The following is an 18,079-nucleotide window of genomic DNA, read 5'->3' as shown; positions in this document are numbered from 1 at the left end:
TGTGCATGTGTGAGTAAATATTTTAAACTGGGGTGCAGAACCTTTGAGATTCCTCTTTATCCCATAAGTGAAGCTATGCAATGCAATTATATTTTATCCAGGATCTATTTATTATTTGTTTGTTTTTGTTGGTTCTTTTTCTGTTAATAGAAAATTTCTTCAGACTTAATGGAGAATTATATTCAGAACTAGAGGCCCGGTTCATGAAAATTCATGCAATGGAGGTGGGGTCCTTCAGCCCGGCCTGCCCCCTTTCACAGTCACAGGTGGGAGGCGACCCGGTGATTAGGGGAAGGCGATGCCCCCATCACACCTCTGCTGCTGCCACTGCTGGCAGCACAAGCTTTGGCTGGCCCTGGTTACCTGAGCCTCGGGAAGCCCTGGGCGGCTGGGCAGCCACCATCTGAAGGGACTGGGGGACTCCAGAGGCCATCTGGGCAGCCCGGGCTGAGGGGACTGGGGGACTCTGGAGGCCATCTTGGCAGCCTGGGGCTGAGGGGACTGGGGGACTCCGGAGGCAGGCACGTGGCAAGGCCTTGCCGAGTGCCTGCTGCCCTGGCAGGGCTGAGGGGATTGGGTGCCGCCATCTTGTGGCTGTGGGGGCCGCCATATTTGAGGGAGTGGAAGTCAATTAGCATATTTCTTCCTTATTGGCTGTGGGCACTTCCATCTTTGCGATGGCATGAAGGTCAATTAGCATATTCCCTCTTTCTTAGATAGAATTGTCTGGGATAATATTCTAAATGGATGGAAGGTGCAATAAGGTTGCATCTTTCATTTTTAACTCTCCCCCACTCCTCCAACTACCCCAGCTTGGTTGTCTTTTACAAATGACATGACCACCCACTCAGTTTCTAAAGTCAGAAATTTGGGAGTCATTTTGACTCCTTCCTTTCCCTCACTACCACATTCCCTTTGGGAAAACAGTTAGGCAAGAACCTCACAGGAAGGTCTAATAAACTCATGGGAAGAAGAGTATGGTTTCAACCAAGTCCAGGAAGACATTGCAAATCTTTAACCTACTATACATTAGAACTTTGATTTCTCACTTTTAATCTTTAAAAAATGCAGCTTCCACAAAATGGTAACCCAAAATTAGTGACTAAGCCACACATACTCAGATTTTTACTACAAACTCTCCAACCCTTCCTCCAATCTTACCTAACTTGGTGAAAGATTCTCCCTGTTGGTCTGATGAAGTAAGTAAGCAGCCATGTGAGGCAGCAAGGAACTGAGGGCACCCTCTAGGATCTGATGGTAGCCTCTAATCTCCAGCCAGCAAAACCTAGAGTCCTTGCCCTAACCGGTTTGGCTCAGTGGATAGAGCATCAGCTTGCAGACTGAAAGGTCCCAGTAGGAGGTGTGCGGGAGGCAGCTGATCAATGTTTCTCTCTCATTGATGTTTCTAACTCTCTATCCCTCTCCCTTCCTCTCTGTAAAAAAAAAAAAAAAAAAAAAAAAAAAAAAAAAAAAAAAAAATCAATAAAATATATTTAAAAAAAACACCTAGAGTCCTTACTCATGCAACCATAAGGAAACAAATTCTGTCAGCTACCTGAACGTGCTTAAGAATGGGTTTTCCCCAGTCGAGCCTCCAGATAAAAACACAGCCTGGCTGGCACCTTGATTGCAGCCATGTGAGGCCCTGAGCAGAGGCACCCAACTAAGACATATCTCACCTCCTGATCCACAAAAGCTGCAAGATAATAAATGTGTGCTATTTTAAGCCACTTAGATTTGTGGTAGTTACATAATAATAGAAACAAATATAGATTTTTACCACAAACTCTCCAACCTTTCCTCCAATCTTACCTAACTTGGTGCACAGAAAATGGAAGAGGAAAAGCCAAGTTCAAATTTCAGTCCCACCACTTACCAGCAATAACTATGGTACTCAGTTATGTCTTCAAAATGGGTATGATAATAAAACCTGCCTTCCCAGGTTGTTGGCAAGGTGACATGGCAACTCAGGCAAAGGATGCATTTAATAAGAGAGTAAATATATCATTTTATTTAGGGCAGTGTTGGCACATATTAGGGGCTAAGTGTTACTTGTCAAACTCAAGGAAGAGAGGTCTTTTGCAGGTTGAAAGCAAGAGGAAATACACTTTTCACTTAGAGAATATTACCCTCTTATAGATTTCTTAAGGTTTCTGTCATTTCATCTCCCCATACAATAGCCTAGTTCCTGCCCACTGGTCTGAGTCCATAGGCTCAAATATAAGAAACCCATTTTAAAGAAGTTTGAAAGAAGCAGGAGGAAAAGGCAGAAGATGACAATCAAAATGATAAAATGAGATGCATTTGAAATAACCAAGGCATTTCAAATTATAAACTTGTCCTGCTTAATATCAGTAAGTCATTCCTAAAAATCAAGAATTCTGCAGTTCTTTTTCATCATTTTAAAGGGAAAAAATTATATGCTATTATTCAACCCAAATTCCTACCCACTTTCCTAAAATGTAAGTAAAATTCAGTAAACTATCTATATATAAGAAGTAAATTAACAGGTTATAAATTACTTGCTCACCAAAATAATCACAATGGCTGGTAACAGCTGTAGTGTGTGAAGTGTGTGGCTGCAGTTAGAGTCAGCACCATCTGGGGCACACTTCCCTTTTATTGCACAGCAGGCTTTTCAAAACTCCACAGGATTCTGATGGTCTGTCAGTTCTGTTTAGAATTTAAATACAGACTTGTCCCACACTTTTTGTTTAAAATGTTGTGTCTCACTATAGGCAGATAAATTAAAATTTACCTGAATAAACATTGGCAGAAATATGTTGGGTTGAGAAATACATACCTTCTCTGATGTTTAGGTGTAAAAAAACAATGAGGCAGTCTATAAAACAAAAATAAACAGAGGTCACATTCTGCGATTATTTCTATACATCAGTGGTTTTCAACCTGGAATGATTTTGCTCCCCCAGAAAGCAAATTTGGCCATATCTGGAAACATGTCTTACAATGCATCTTACTCCCCATAACAAAGAATTATCAGGCCCCACATGCCCGCAGTGACAAGGTTGAGAAACTTGCTATGCGTGGTTGCCACAAACTAGGAAATACTCAATATAATATTTGTACATAGTTTTTTTGTTTTTTTGAAATCATTTGCCTTTATGATTTAATAATTAAAATAATAGCAAATATGGGAATATAAAGGATTAATGTGGAAAGAAATATTTCAAAAAGATACTTTATATTATTTTAATTGTATCATTTGAACCAGGAAGACCTTGAGTAGAATTAGTTTTCCTGGTCTTTGTGAAAGCTAAAATATGCTCTATTAAAGTGGCAACTACAACTAGGCCTTCTCAATGACTGATTTTTATACTACAAAGGAATATGGTTAAACAATACAGGAGACAATTCATTAACTACAAGTGGGAAACTGCTTCTGAAAGAGGGTGGAAGCATGGTTGAATAGAAATGGCACAGATTTTGGAGACAGAAACGGAGTTTGACTCCTTCCCCTGTTCCATGGTATGTGATCTCAGACAACTTAACCTTTCTGTGCCTCAGCTTCAGCACTGCAGAATTGTTCAAATATTTTCAATACATGTTAAAAAAAAAGCACCTTGTACAGCACCTAGAGCATAGTAAATATTCTATACATTTTAGTTCCTTTATATTTCATGAACATAGATACTGGAATTTATTTTTACGTTTACTGGCTATTTCTAAATAAATTGATGAAAAAGTAAGTCTTGTGTATAACTGGACTCTTCACCAGGAAGTTAAGGGGCTGGATATGCTCTGGAATTCTAAGACTCTATGACTTAATGACTATGATTCTGTGGTTCTAGTACTGAGTGGAGAAATCACTATGGGCTCATTGCTAGGGACTTCATGTAAGACTGAGGGAAGACCATGATGGTGGCTACAATGTTCACTCATTCCGTCTTTTTATAGAGTTTGCCATTGAATCATGGATCCATCACTCAAGGTCAAAAGATCGGCCCATACCATCACTGTCCAACCAAAAGAAACTATACTAACTGCGATTCCCTATTGGCCTCATAGCTCTCTGCTGGATTTCCTCAAAGGAGAGCCAAGAGTCTTGGGGGTAAGTCCTCTCCCATCCATGGGTCTCCCTGGAAGGGAGCAAAGAGGAGGTTATTTCTCCATGTATATCTGCATAGAGGCTTTTCAGGAAGGGAGTGGGCTCTCCCCTCCCCAATCAGCCACAATGTATCCTTCTTGATTAATCATAAATACTTGTAAGTCATTTGCTTGTACAAGTAATTAGATCATTAGTAGAAGAGCCAATAATACAATTTCCCTTTTATAAACAAGATAAATAAAAGTTCTGTTTAGAAACACACGCAGTTTGCTTCATGTCTTAGAAATATTTCTGAGGGCTTATTTAACTCTGAGAAATAGAATATTTACCTATAATTACAAACTCCCCGACCCTGAGGAAATCCTCACGCTGTTTCATGAAGAGTTAGTACTGTCTCTGAATCATAGCAGAGGGGATGTAAGAAATTGGTATAATTTTTCCAAATATTTTATTGAGGAGGCGACATCAGGTGTGACATCAGGCACCTCTGAGCTTGGAGCAAAAGCCATTGGAAGAGAGCTTAAACTTCCACTTCGTGCTGTTAAAGGCATTGGGAGTTCTTTAAAAATCACATTCAATGCTCCAAAGTCAGCCACAAAGTGGACATATACACACAAACCATTTCAGTCATAAATGCACATAGAAGGGACAAGAGTAAACTACTTGTGGCAGGCACAGTGACACAGAGGTGTGGCCTGGAGACAAAACCTGGAATGCTGAAGGAGCAGCTCTGCCCTGAGAAAAGCCACTGACCCTGCACGACCACCACAGAGTTCCCCTCCCTGCACAATGATAAGTCCACTAGGTTACTCTCCACTCTAGTCAGGCTGCTGCATGAAGAAATGAGACGCAACCTCACCCAAGTCTCTCTGCTCTGCATCAGCGAACTTCATAAACTATTAGAGAACTGGGCTGAGCTGTAATCCCAAAAACATACAGTGAATGTGGGAAATGTGTGTGTGTTGGGGTGTGGAGATAATAACAGGATGCAGATGCTACAGAAGGGAAAATATGTAAGGGTGAATAGTTTGTAGTCTCTGTCCTCAGGAAGAGGACATATACTCAAATTTGTTTGATACAAGATAAATTGGTAACACCAGGAGATATAGCAAGTAGTGATGCACAGTGTAAACATCTGAACTTGAAGGACCCAGGCAAGTATGATGAGGAAAGAGACAATGGGCCCCCTGAAAATCTGAGAGTGGTTGGTCAATGCATTAAGGAGCTTAGAGGGAAGCCCAAGGGACCTGGGAGAGCAGGTTCACAGACTTTGGCACTTGCTACCTCATGTACCCATTTCTCTCTTCACAGGCTATCCAGATCCTGCTTGCTTTGATCATTATGGGCATTGGAACTATATTTGCAGTTAATTACTTCCTTTTCTCCCAAAAATTTCCACTTGTTTTCTGCACAGGATATACATTCTGGGGAGCACTTATTGTGAGTACTGTCAGCAGCTTTAGAAAAATTACTATAAAGACTGTCTTGAGTCCTGGGATAATGAATCCCATGAACATGGTCCCCAAGGAGACCAGGCCCTTCCACAGTAAAAGTGACTCTATTTGGACACTACACTATCGTCATCATCATAGCAAAAACTACTCTCAGGTGTTCAGTATTTAAAGGTTTCCATGCCCCTTGTGTATATAGTAAGGCATTAGCTCTTTTCTACCAATCTAGGGGATTAGAAGGGTAAATATCCCATTTTACCCTTTGCAAATAAGGAAACTGAGTTTGAGAGAAAGTTAATAATTTAAACATATCTAGCTAGCACTCATAGAATCACAGACTCTCATAGCTTAACAAGAAGTTTAAGATGATTATTATAGTTCAATCCCCTTGTTATCCCAAAAGACAATTTTATGGGCGTCACTCATCTAGTTAATTATAGAGCCATAAACAAAATTCTTAGTATAGTGCTATTTCCATCCAATCCTCACAGCCATCGCTCCTGTTCTAGTGCCACAATATTTAAGGGTAGACTCATTAGAGTTTCCCCCAATAGAACATACACCCCCAAGAGGGTAAGGATATTGTCTCAGTTGCCAATACATTCTCAGAACCTAGACTCATGTTTAATGCACAGTAGATGAATGAATCATTCAATAAACAAATGGATGAAATGAAAAATAGTAGTCCCATTTATTAAAATCCATGCTCTCTTTATTTTTATTTTTTAAACATCTTTTTATTGATTTCAGAGAGGAAGGGAGTGGGAGAGAGATATATAAACATCAATGATGAGAGAGAATCATTGATCGGCTGCCTTCTCCTGCATGCCCCCTAATGGGGATCAAGCTTGCAACCCAGGCATGTACCCTGACCAGGAATCAAACAGTGACCTCCTGGTTTATAGGTCTACGCTCAACCACTGGGCCACGCCAGTCGGGCAATCGCTGTTCTCTTTAGATGAACATAAATATTTCATGCCTTTTCAATAATTTGCATTTCGAAGACAATTAGTAGAGTTTTCATTTCTAAATATAAATAACACTGAATATGATTTTCAAAGTATACATGTCACACTCTAGAAAAATCAAACTGACCAACTCCTCAATTGCCCATTTCACAACAGGAATTTTCCCAGTGTGACTTTGTGTGATGTGCAGGCATGAATTTTAAATCCTGGCATACTGCTTGTTAAAAACTCCACTCTTCATTGAAAAGATATTTGCTGAGCACAAAGTATATCTTCAGTAGTGTCCTAGATGCTAAGAGTTCTGGTAAACAAACCCTCTCTGAGAGAACTGGTGAATTGCTCTTATAATTAGATGCCTTGTCATGTAATATGGAGGCTTTTTTTAAATTTAAATTCTTTATTGTTGAAAGTATTAAATATGTCTCCCTTTTCCCCCATTGACCTCTCCCCAGCTGCTCCCAGCCCCCAGCACATGCCCTTACCCCCCTACTGTCTTTGTCCATTGGTTATGCTTATATGCATGCATACAAATCCTTTGGTTGAACTCTCCCCTACCCCTGCCTTCCCTCTGAGGTTGGACAGTCTGTTCAATGAGTAATAGGGAGTTTTAAATAGCAATCTGGCCCTCATCATAGAGTACTTGGCCTTGCAGGACCTGATGTTGCTATCTCAATAGCCTCTTTCATGAAGACAGGAGGGTTTTAGACAAGAGGGATACCCAGGTGGATATCCCCACAATCAGACAGCCATTTCAAGGGAGTGTTTGAATCTTTTAAATGATATGACTCAGAAACTGGTTCTCTGCCAAGAAGCTGCTATAACAAATGAAAGAGTAATGCCTTCATCATACTCAATGGAACCTAAGAAATTGAATTCTCCAGAAGAAATTACTTTTCAGACCCCAAATTCTAGCCATATGCCTTGACCTTCATTGCTACCATTAGTAAAGACATCACTGGTTTTCTCAAAATTACCTGCACCTGATGTTGCAAGTCCCAGTGGGTCCCCATTTGGCTCTAGTGTAATGAGTTGGATGGCTGGAACTTTTTATGTGAACACCTGCTATGGGTCACCTCATCGTTCTCAGCTAATAAGAAAAGGGTCAAGATCATGGACTTCTGCTTCTGATCAGCAAATGAATGAATTTTCTAGACAGCCCAGTGTGATTTATTATGGATTTAGAATAAATGTGAACAAATTAAGAATTTCTTGTCAAAATGGGTGCTGATAATGGATTTTTCCAGTATGCATCCAGAGGCCTCCATTCAGGCTGGGTTTTTTTCCCCCCAGATATTTGGGTGGGCATTAGAAGGTTTGTCTCACTTAGTAGCAGCAGCATTTATAGAAGATAGATTTGGTATTGTCCAGTTTATACTACCAGTAATTCCTATTGATGCTGCAAGGGGTAGTTGACAAGTACTCCAAGCTTCTTCATGATTCCAGTAAACCACCTCGGATTTCAGGAACCCTGTGGATGCTTCTTATAAAACATTGATTTGTATTTACAGCATCACTAAAAACTGCCATCTATCGGATAACTACTACATTTTGTGAACATCTGAATGTTGTTCAAGCATCTGCAGAAGATCAGCAGAGACTTCAACAGTTCTTGGAGTTCAGAGAATAGTTAGTATACACTGTGTTCATTACACTGCTGATACAACTATAGATGGGACAGTAAATATTCGGCATTCTTGCATCAGAAGAAAATAGACTAATTTGATGCTTCCTTTGTCATGGTGGTTGCTTTGAAAAATGTACTTTAATGGGAGAAATCATGGAAAGAAATTCTCAACAGAATTACTGGAAATGGCCTTTTCTGTACCAGTTGCTTGTTGTTTGTGCAATACAATAAAATCTTTATTCAATTCCCCCCCCCCCAAATGGCTGAGATCATTATACTAGATTCTGGCCCCCATATCAGCCTTTGCTTAGAGAGTTCTGCCCTGAGAAAGTCTCCTTCCATCTGCTCAGAGCAGACACAGTTCAGCTTTCCCTTTTTCAGACCCAGAGCCCAGGATTATCTTTTGTTTTGGAGCCCAGCTGGGCCAAACATTTGAGAGAAATACCTTAGAACTTAAAGAGGGGCCTGCTTCTCCCAGCTGATCCTAGAGAGTCTTTGGGCAGTGTTGAGCATCTCTTACATCAATGCTACCCTCCTCTTCTGATGCTGAGGTGGAAAGACTGGGAGGTTTGGGAGAATCACAGACAAATAAATCCTATCCAATAAAAGAGTAATATGCAAATTAACCATCACTCTGCAACAAAATGGCGGCCCCCATAGCCACAAGATGGCGGCACCCACTCCCCTCAGCCCCGCTGCTGGAGTGTCCGGGCCTGTCCGTCAGAGCAGCGAGGCTGGATCCAGCCTCTCCGCTCCACTGCTGCTGCAGCGTCTGGGCCTGTCAGTCCTGCCGGGGTTTGCGGGGACCAAGAGGCGAGGCTGGATCCGCCCCCAGACATGTCAGACAGAGCCCGGGCAGCAGGACTTGGGGGCTTCCTTAGCAAGGTGGCGGCAGGAACACCCCCAGGCCCTGCAGACAGAGCCTGGACAACAGGGCATGGGGGCTTCCTTAGTGTGTCAGTGTCGGCGAAGCCCCCAGGCCTGGCAGACAGAGCACACTGCAGGGCATTGGGGCTTCCTTCACATGGCACATGGCGGCGGCAGGCAGAGAGCGGACAGCAGGGCATGGGGGCTTCATCTCCATGGCTGCAGTGAAACCCCCAGGCCCCGCAGAGAGCAGAGAACCACGGGAGTGGGCCTAAGCCATCAGTAGGACATCCCCTGAGAGCTCCTGGATTGTAGAGGGTGCAGATTGGGCTGAGGGACCCCCGTGCACGAATTTTGTGCACCGGGCCTCTAGTTAAAATATAATCTCCAAAGTAAACTATGTTGTAAGGTGGTGAAATCTATCACCTGTTAACTTTTGTCTCCTTCCTTTTTAAAAGTTTATTATTACAGGATATTTCACAGGACTCAACTGGGAGAAAACACGTCTGGTAAGTCATTTTTGTGACTTCTTTATAATTTAAAATTATCTACTTGCTTTATCTCATCTTTGTGTATAAAGCCTTCAAGAATCTAAGGGTCTCTCAGGAAAATCTTTATACATCACATTTGCAGTTCAAGTAATTCCTGTTTGTCAGTGTCACCATTAACCCTACATCCTTCTACTGGTTCCTTGTTCTCTGGTCAACTAAACTGAAAGAGTTTCTCATTAGAAACCATCCTCTAACTCAACAATTTTCAACCAGTGTGCCACAAAAAAACTTTAAAACATGAAATACCTGACTATTTAGTCATGGGCACTGACCTCTTTCCCCTTAGGTTGTCAAATAAAAAAAAAATGACAACAGCCAACACAACAATATCCATCTGGTGTGAATCAAAATTATACCTATTATTTTGTCAGATTGGCAAAATATATTTTTTGGTGTACTGTAAAATTTTAGTAATTCGTTTCTTTGTGCAATGAGATGCAAAAGGTTGAAAATCACTGCTATGCTATAAGTCAAGGGTGCTTAATTGGGAACAATTTGTGGCCCCTCTCCCACCTTCACCTTCCCAGGGGCCTAAGTCAGTGACTGACACATAGCTAGTACACACTAAGTATTTATTAAAATAGGTCAATAAATGCATACTAAAATTAGATGCCATCACTCTCATTTTTAAAAATACAAATTGAGATTCCAAGAGATTAACTCTCTTGTATGAGGTCCTAGTTCACTAGACTGAGAATCAGGTCAAATTATAAGGCCAAGATAATTTATGCACACTATTTGGCTTGTCTATTGTGAAAAGTGTTGCATCCGAATAAAATAAACATTTCCTTAAGTATTAACCATAGTGCATCCCTACTCCACCCATTCTCTTTCTTGGCTTCCTGGCTTATATTAAAGCAGATTGTTTTCTGACTTTGATGAATCAGGATTTAAGTTAATCAAGCCTTTTGAGCAGACTGACCTGATGGAGCAGTTCATCCTGGAGGGGTATCTGGAAAGATAAATGCATTAAGAATTTCTTACAAGGTATTTTTGGTTTGGTTTGATTTTTAAATTATTTTCTTATTTTAAAAAACTTTTCCAGGGGCAAGGCATCATGGCCATGAATGTGATCAGTTCTTTGGCTGCGGTGGCTGGGATCACTCTCACCATTATCAGCTTTCAATATCAGCACCACTACTGCAAGATGCCTTCCTTGGAAGGAATATGTGTTATAGGTAGAGTCCTTTACAATGTAAGTGATCTCATTCTCTACAATGAATCTGTGTAATTTTATCTGAGCTATAGTAACGATGCATCAATTCATTAATTTTTATCTCAATAATTGATGTTGTATCTACATTTGAACTGAATGTTGAGAACCATATTGTGATTTAACAGCCACAGTGTTTGGATTTGAAATCCTGGTTTTGTCACTTATAAGCTTGTGACCTTGGCTTAACATTTTGTCTTCTCTGAGCCTCAGTTTTCTTCATGTGGAAAATGAAGACCATAGGACACCTACCTCATCGAGTTGTTGAGAGGATTACTTACATTATGATACTAGCTGGTATAGTGTAGTCAATAGGTTCTAGCTATTACCATTAGGGTTGACATGGATTGGATTAAAACTTACCTTTTCAGCATTAATAAGGAACAGAATGATCTAAAATGTTTACTCAATACTAAAAACAAAACACAGTGGGAGAAGGTGTTTAAGTCACTTAGTAAAGTATGCTAATAATTTTATATAAATGTAGCAACGTTATTCATTAAAGCATATGAGAGGTATCTTTACTAGGAAATATAACTGTAAGTGTAATTTTATGTATTTATTTTAGAAGCATTCAATGAGATTATTTTTATGCATGTCAATAATTCAAAAAGGCATTTCCTTCTACTTCCCCAAGCAAATCCTGGGGTTTTATTTTATTTCTACCAGCCACATCTTAATGGCTTTGATCCTATATAGTTAATGAGATTTGGCCCATTTAGGTGGAAGTGAAGTGAAATCATGAGAAACTGTCTCCCCCAATGAAGAAGGAAAAGAAAAAGAGCTATCAGTTATTCAATGTGAGATCTTATTTAATTCTCATAATCACTCATTAAAGAGAGTCTCAGGGTGTTCCCATATGTTTTGAGATAAATTCCAGACTTAGAATCATAAAAGGTTATTAAGGAAAGCAAGGGACAAAACCTGGTTCTAATTAGGCCAACAATATTATTTGGCATTATAATTTGTACCCTTTTCCTAGTGGACAGAAGGCCACTACTATACATTACTTTAGTATAAACCAGGAAGAAATGTGTACTGGAAGGGTTAAGTCCCCACATAAATGAAACTCTGTTGCCTACTTGCCCACGTGGCCTGGTATTGCAGGATTAGTCTCTGTATACAGAACCATGGACTATTTCTTCCAAGACTTCCCTTGTATATAACTCCATGATTCCTTGCTGTAACCCTCACATCATAAACTAAAAATGCCAGAACAGTGGGCTTTAGACAACTCTTGGACTGACCTCTGTTCCAAAGACCATCCATTGTCTACACTGAAGCCAGTCATCACTTCGAAAGGAAAATCTGAGGACATAAGTCAATGGCTTCCGGTAAACATAGAATTAAGATCCCAATCTTGAAAGGTTTGTAGGACCCTGTAGAACCTATCCTGCCTATCTTCCTGACATTATTCCAGGCCTTTATATTTCTCACTCTATTCTCCTGCCACTTTCTGAAATTCCTTACTGTGTCAAGTACTCACTGCCCCAGGACCATAAGATCAGCTTTTTCTTGCTTCAAATCTTTCCCAGCCTAGTACCTACCCTTTTCCACTTACTCAATGAACTCCTCCTCATTCTTTAATTTCAGTATAAACATCACTTTTTAAAGGAGGTCATTCCTGATTGCACCTCTACCCTCAATGCAGAACTGGTCGGGTCTCCCGTGATAACTGTGCACAGTTAAGTGCTTTTTCATAGCACTTAACACAATTTAGTAAATAATTACCTAATTACTTGTTACTGTCTGCTTTCCTTACTATGACAGAGTTCCACAAAGACCAAAACCAGATATGTTATTCAACAGCTAAAGCCAGTGAATTCACAGTAGGTACTTCACACCTATTGGTTTACCAACAAATGGGTTATATACAAGCTTTTGAATATGTTGAAGAAAAATCAAGATTCATATAGACTCAGTCACTGTCCAAAGTTAAGTGTAACCTTGGACCCAATTGCACCCCCACTGTTTCTGTTTCCAGTGTCTAAGCTTTTTGAACACCATGCTATTCCATGCTGCTTCTTGATCTAAACATTACCTTAAAGCAGAGTGTGCAAAATAGCAATCATCAGACTATATTCAGGCTGAAGATATGTTCTAGTTGATTTACACAAGTAAATAAATTAACTAAAATTTCACATAGAAATATGTATATCAGGCTTCCCTGGGAAAGAAAAATGACAAGGCATCATGGAAACCATATTCCTATACGGTAACTATTGCCTGGAACTGAGTAATGTATGAATCCTAGAAATACCTTTACTCTCTACCATCTCCCTTCCTATTTTACTCTTTTAAGATGGTTGCTTGGCCTCTATATGCATTGGAGTTAGTTCCTCCTGCTTATCAGGAAGATATAAGATGAAAACTGTTCAATCACTGATGGCTACAGACATATATAAAATATGAGTTTTGCTTTACTTGGTCATACAGTGAAAGTGGTCCTTGGCTTAGATCTTTAAAATGGAATAGCTTTCATCCCAAATGCCATTTATTTATCCTCATTTTTTTGCAGGGAATTTTGTCGGTCTTACTGATCCTCAGCATAGCAGAGCTCAGCATCTCTGTGACTATAGCCTCCTTCAGAAGCAAGTGCTGGACCAAGTCAAATGAGGTGTGTACAATGTTGTTATGAGAATGGTTCCCATTGGAACACTCCAAGGTGATGTCTGTTCTATCAGTGTGCAGAGCAATGTTCTCAGATGCTGAACTAAAACTTTCCACTTTAGGAAAAGCTTAAAATGGAAGGCCCACTTCACCTTTTGAGACAACTATGCTTCATTTTCTTGCTCTATCTGCTATCCCCAGTCATTCCAACATAGCTTCTTACATGCCTGACAAAGTATATGAAAGACCAAGACTTAATGGGAACTCATATGACTAGCATGAGGAACTTATATTTGGGCCATAAGGGTGCGTGAGGTAATTCCCTCATCGGAGATAAAGCAGAATAATTTAACAGTGATACTAATGTATATATATATATATATATATAAAAGCCTAAGTGACCGTCGCTACTGAAACAACTGAAGGGATGACCGAACAGGCTGCATGGGGCGACCAGGCCAGCAGGGGAGTTAGTGAGGGATGACCAAATGACTGAACAAGCAGGCTGCGGGGGGTGACCAGGCCTACGGGGGGGGGGGGGCAGTGAGGGGCAACCAGGCTGGCAGGGGGGGGGAAGCAGTTGGGGGTGACCAGGCAGGTGGGGGGGCTGTTGGGGGGGGTCAGGCAGGCAGGCAGGCAGGTGAGCAGGAAGGAGCCACTGGTCCCAGATTGTGAGAGGGATGTCCAACTGCCGGTTTAGGCCCGATCCCCAGGATTGGGCCTAAACCGGCAGTCGGACATCCCCCAAGGGGCCACAGCCATTTTTGTTGGGATTTATTTATTTTCTATAATTGAAACTTTGTAGCCTTGAGTGGAGGCCTAGGCCGGCCAGGGTATGTGAAAAGCTTGGCTTCCTCCATTACCAGGGAAACCCAAGCCATCTTGGTTGGGTTAATTTGCATACTTGCTCCTGATTTGCTGGTGGGCATGGCTTGTGGGTATAGCAGAGTGATGGTTAATTTGCATATTATTCTTTTATTAGATAGGATAATTTGAAATCATTAAAATGCACCAATTTTAAGTATACCATTGAAGGAATTTTGACAAATTGTATATACCTGTTTAGCTAACATCACAATCAAGATGTAGAGTATTTCTGTGACCCAAAAAGTTTTCTTGGAATCTTTTTTTTCAGTTAAATAGTCTCAAAGTTCATACACCTGGAATTTTAAATAAGTACTCTTTGTGTCTGGCTTTTTCACTCAGTAACATGTTATAAGATTCATCTATGCCATTGCATGTATCAATAGTTTGTTCCTTTCTTTAAAGTTTTTTTTATTGATTTTCTTTTTTAGGAGAGAGAGAGAGACATTGGCTGCATCCTGAACACCCTCTATCAGGAATTGAACCAGCAACCCCTTGGTGTACTGGACGACACCAAACCAATTGAGCCACAGTAGCTAAGGCTAGTTTGATCCTTTTATGTAAGGACTAGAGGCCTGGTGCACGAAATTCGTGCACGGGTGTGCGTGTCCCTCAGCCCAGCCTGTACCCTCTCCAATCTGGGACCCCTCGAGGGATGTCCTACCGGGATCAGGCCTAAATGGGCAGTCGGACATCCCTCTCACAATCCAGGACTGCTGGCTCCCAACAGCTTGCTTGCTTGCCTTCCTGATTGCCCCTAACCACTTCTGCCTGCCAGCCTGATCACTCCATAACCACTCCCCTGACAGCCTGATTGATGCCTAACTGCTCCCATGCCAGCCTGATTGCCCCTAACTGCCCTTCCCTGCAGGCCTGGTCACCCCTAACTGCCCTCCCCTGCAGGCCTGGTTCCCCCCAACTGCACTTCCCTGCAGGCCCGGTCACCCCCAAATTCCCTCCTCTGCTGGCCTGGTCACCCCTAACTGCCTTCCCCTGCAGGCTTGATCACCCCCAACTGCCCTCCCTTGCAGGCCTGGTTCCTCCCAACTGCCCTCCCCTGCTGGCCATCTTGTGGTGGCCATCTTGTGTCCACATGGGGGCAGCCATCTTTGACCACATGGGGGCAGCCATCTTGTGTGTTGGAGTGATGGTCAATTTGCATATTACTCTTTTATTAGATAGGATATACCACAATCTGTTTACCCATTTACTTTTTTAAAGCATTTGAGTTACTGTCTTTGTGTGAACATATGTCTTCATGTCTCTTGGTGTGCTGTATCTAGGATTTGATTGCTAGGTCATATGGCAAGTGGATGTTTATGAAGAAAATGCCAAACAGTTCTTCAAACTGACTATACCATTTTGCATTCTTATCAGCAATATATGAAAGGTGCAGTTGCTCCATATAATCAGCAACATTTGGAATTTTCAATTGTATTAATAATATAGCCATTCTAGTGATTATGTAGTGTCCATAGCTTTAATTTGCATTTTCCTGATGAAAAAAGATGATGAGACTATTTCTATGTGCTTATTGTTCATTTGTATATCTTTTTTTGAGATGTGTCTGTTCAAATATTTAGTCAACTTTTTTAAATTTAAATTTTATTTTTTAATTTAAATTCTTTATTGTTGAAAGTATTACATATGTCTCCTCCCCTGACCTCCTTGAGCTCCCTCCAGCCCCTCTCATCCCCCAGCGCATGGCCTCACTCCCCTACTGTCTGTGTCCTTAGGTTATGCTTATATGCATGTATATAAGTCCTTTGGTTGATCTCTTACTCACCCTGCTCCCCTGGACTTCCCTCTGAGGTTGGACGATCTGTTCGATACTTCTATGTTTCTCGATTTATTTTTATTGATCAGTTTATGTTGTTCATTATATTCCACAAATGAGTGAGATTATGTGATATTTATCTTTCTCCGACTGGCTTATTTCACTTAGCATAATGCTCTCCATGTCGATCCATGGAGAGCATTGAAAATGGTAAGAGTTCTTTCTTTCTTTCTTTTTTTTACAGCAGCATAGTATTCCATTGTATAGATGTAACTCCATTTTTTAATCCACTCATCTGCAGATGGGCAGTTAGGCTGTTTCCATATCTTAGCTATTGTAAATTGTGCTACTGTGAACATAGGGATGCATATATCCTTTCTGATTGGTGTTTCTGATTTCTTGGGATATAATCCTAGAAGTGGCATTGATTACTGGGTCAAATGGGAGTTCCATTTTTAATTTTTTGAGTAAACGCCATACTTTTTTCCACAGTGGCTACACCAGCAGTGCATGGGGGTTCCTTTTTCTCCACATCCTCATCAGCACTTGTCATTTGTTGATTTGTTGATGATAACCATTCTGACAAGTGTGAGATGATACCCTCATTGTCATTTTGATTTGCATCTAGCAATGATTAGTGACTTTGAGCATATTTTCATACGTCTCTTGGCCTTCTGTATGTCCACTTTCAAAAAGTGGCTATTTAGGCTTCTTTGCCCATTTTTTGATTTGATTGTTTATCTTCCTTTTGTTAAGTTGTATAAATTCCCTATACATTTTGGAGATTAAACCCTTATAGGATATAACATTAGCAAATATGTTCTCCCAAATGGTTTCTCTTGTTGTTTTGTTGATGGCTTCTTTTGCTGTGCAGAAGCTTTTTATTTTGATGTAGTCCCATTTGTTTATTTTCTCCTTCATTGCCATTGTCTTAGCAGCTATATTGGTAAAGATATTGCTATGACATATGTGGATATTTTGCTGTCTATAGATTCTTCTAAGATTTTTATTGTTTCCCTTCTTATGCTTAAGTCCTTTATTGATTTTGAGGGGTTTTTTGTATGGTACAAGTTGGTGGTCTAGTTACCTTTTTTTAAAATGTATCTTTCCAATTTTCCCAACACCATTTACTGAAGAGACTGTCTAGACTCCATTGTATGCTCTTGCCTCCTTTGTCAAATATTAATTGAGCATAGTGGCTTGGGTCGATTTCTGGGTTCTCTGTTCCATTGGTCTATATGTCTGTTCTTATGCCAGTACCAGGCAGTTTTGAGAACAGTGGCTTTGTAATACAGCTTGAAATCTGGTATTGTGATCCCTCCAACTTTGTTCTTCTTTCTCAGAATTGCTGTAGCTATTTGGGGTCTTTTTTTTCATTCCATATGAATTTTTGGAGAGTTTGTTCTAGGTCTGTGAAATATGTCGTTAGTATGTTCATGGGGATTGCTTTGAAACTATTGATTGCTTTGGGTAGTATGGACATTTTAATGTTGATTCTACCAATCCAGGAACACGGTATATTCTTCCATTTGTTTATGTCTTCCTCTATCTCTTTTTTTTTTATGTCCTGTAGTTTTTTGAGCACAAGTCTTTTACCTCCTTAGTTAAGTTCAGTCTAGTAACTTTTTTGATGGAGTCTAGAGTTTTCTATGTAAAATAGCATGTCCTCTGTGAATAATGACTGTTTTACTTCTTCTTTCCCAATTTGGATACCTTTTTATTTTTTTCTTCTTCTCTGATCACTATGGCTAGCACTTTCAATGCTATGTTGAACATGAGTGGTGAAAGTGGGCATCCCTGTCTTATTGCTGTTCTTAGGGGAAATGGTTTTAGTTTTTTGCCCATTGAATATGATGTTGTCTGTAGGTTTGTCGTATAAGGCTTTTATTAATGTGAGTTATGGTCCCTATAGTCCCACTTTGCTGAGAGTTTTTATCAGGAAAGGGTGTTGGATTTTGTCAAATGCTTTTTATGCATCAACTGATATGATTATGTGACTTTTTTCTCTCAGTTTGTTTATGTGACGTATAACGTTTATTGATTTGAGGATATTGTACCAACCTTGCATCCCTGGAATTAATCCCTCTT

The sequence above is a fragment of the Plecotus auritus genome, assembly GCF_963455305.1.
Source record: "Plecotus auritus genome assembly, chromosome: 9".
Classification (NCBI taxonomy): domain Eukaryota; kingdom Metazoa; phylum Chordata; class Mammalia; order Chiroptera; family Vespertilionidae; genus Plecotus; species Plecotus auritus.
Note: the sequence above shows the minus strand (reverse complement) of the source record.